Source organism: Triturus cristatus, chromosome 3_1, assembly GCF_964204655.1.
Source record: "Triturus cristatus chromosome 3_1, aTriCri1.1, whole genome shotgun sequence".
Lineage (NCBI taxonomy): Eukaryota > Metazoa > Chordata > Amphibia > Caudata > Salamandridae > Triturus > Triturus cristatus.
In genome coordinates, this window is record NC_140583.1 from 409,745,451 (window position 1) to 409,747,950 (window position 2,500).

Sequence of the window (2,500 nt, forward strand, 5' to 3'; positions counted from 1 at the left end):
TAAATGACAGTTTAGGGATCAAATATTGAAACAATATTTCTATTTTCTGTGTGGGCTTAAGTGGTAGATTGTCAAGTTTGTTGTTGCTTGAATGGCCGGTGTGTGGATCAAAGTTCAGTCCGAGGTATCTCTTACTTTCTCCTGGATGAATGTTTTCAATGTTTTGTTTTTCAAATTGCCATGGTTTACAGTTGTTAACCAGGATCTTATCTTTATGGTGACTTATATAAAATCCATGTGTGTTTTTTCACATTAAGTTTTAATCCTGTTGTTTTACTGAATTTTTCAATGGTTTTCAGATTTGTACTCATTCCTTCCCAGGTGTTGCTGAGTACTGCGATGTCATCGGCAAAGGCCAGAGCGGTGATTTGCTTAATGAGATCATTGGATCCGAATGTGAAGCCCTTGCCGTCTTTCTGAAGATAACAGATCAGAGGATCCATGGCAATATTAAACAGCAGTGGGGATAAAGAGTCACCTTGCTTAACTCCTGACTTCATTGTTATTTCTGGAGTTGCTTCATTGTTTTTTCCCTTGAAAAATGTTGTTGAGTCAGTGCATAAGTATTTTATTATGTCTCTGATGCATGATGGAACTCTGTGTCTTTCAAGACTCTGTAGAATATGACCATGGCTGACAGAGTCAAAAGCTTTTGAGATATCTATGAACACCACTGCCAACGAGCTTCTGTTCTTTCGTGCCCCTGTTATAATGTTTTGCAGAAGAGTCAGATTTTCGAGACAACCTCTCACCTTCATGAAGCCTTTTTGTCTCATATTTATTTCAACGAAAAATGTGAGTATTTTAGTTAATATTTTCGTGAACACCTTCATGAATGACGTACCGATGGTAATTGGACGCCAATTACTTATCTTTTTGAGTTCGCTAATCGGTACATTCTTAGGTATTAGTATTGACCGGTTCTTCTTAATACCGTCTGGTACTCTTCTCATCAATAACCAAGACGATAAGATTCTTGGTTTCCTGCTATGCACTTTATATAAGTCATTCAGACCAATCTTATCAGGCCCCACTGCTTTCTTTAAATCTGATTCATCAAAGGCTTTAGTAATTTCGAGCAGTGTAATTTCTTTACACAGACTTCCAATTTCCCATTCATCTGGTATCCGGTCAATTGGGATGAATTTGGGATTTTTCTTGTTTTCTTTTTCAATTATGTCTTTATAGTATTGGAAGATTTCATCAGCACTGATTTGGCAGGTGGCATCTTCTGCCCCATAAGTGATTATCCTGGCAATTTTCTTTTTGTCTTTTTGAAACAGTGCCTGGTATTCTTTGTAGCTGCCCTTTGCTTTTGCATAGTTTTTCTTGTGTGTCTGATTGAGCCTTTCATTTTTCTTATCTTTCTTTGGTATCTTGTTTTGTACAGAGGCAGTCTGTTGCTCATCTTGAACAGAGTTCATAGGTTCATTTTTGGGTTCGCTCGTTGGTTCGGTACGATTTGCTGGTACAGGACTTATATCATTGGTCTTTTCTGATATATGTCATTATCTCATCCATCAGATCCATAGCAGCATCGTGATGCTGGATGTTTTTGGTGTACTTCTCAATTTCTGTGATTCTATCATTCAGTTCATCAAAGTTTTTTTATTTTTGGCGCTCGTTTCCGATTGATAAATTCTCTGCGCCTTTCTTTTGTTACTTCCTCTGCAATCTCTGGTTCATCGCAGGAGTCATTCTCAGAGATATTGGATGCTTGCAGTACATCCTTTGCCGATTTTTTGCTCTTATCTCTTCTATCTCTTCTTTTTTCTGCAATTTGTTTACTATTTTTATTGTCAAAATGCAGAACCATCAGCGCATTAATGTTTCTTTTGTTCTCATACACTTTTTCCAATTCTGCTAATAGCAGTATTTCTTCCTGTGACCATAGTTTTGATGGATTGCTGCTTGTTAGAGCTGCTAGTCTAGCCTCATTTTGCACTCTTGGATGTGCGTGCCGAGCATGTTGTGAAACTCCAATCTTTGTTCCAGATCTGAGGTCACAGACGCTGCACAGGAATGGCAACTCTCCTTTTTGAGGTCTTCCTTTACATTTTGCATAATGGCATGCGGTATTGTGGTATTCGGCTTCTTTGTCTCATTTTGAACAATATGTTTTGAGATAGAAGCCTTTATGTTTGTTGGTGACATGTTTTCTCAATTCTTTGAAAGTTCCCAATATGTCTCCACACAAGTCACATTTATACTTTTCGTTTGGGTATTTCCAATATGTGACTTTTTTGTGTAGTCACTTTTCTTTGTTATCAATTCTTTGCTGATTTCGTATACATCAGGTAGATTTTCAAAATTGGCTGTACCAATGTCATTCTTGGCTGAGGAGGCCACAAATTCGATGGTTTCGCTGAGGTCTACAGTTGTGTCTTCTTCTGCTTCGGAGGGCGAACTAAGGCTTATAACGTCACCTGAATCGTTGTTGCTTGTTGTATTGTTTGAAGCGGGTGCTGGTTTGTCAAATTCGGTGAGGAGGTTAATGATT

The 2,500-nt window shown here is 38.1% G+C and overlaps 1 pseudogene; it reads right to left on the reverse strand.

Annotated features, from left to right (window-relative positions):
* LOC146860337 (28S ribosomal RNA) overlaps nt 1-2,500 on the reverse strand; it is a 7,993-nt pseudogene that overhangs the window by 2,650 nt on the left and 2,843 nt on the right.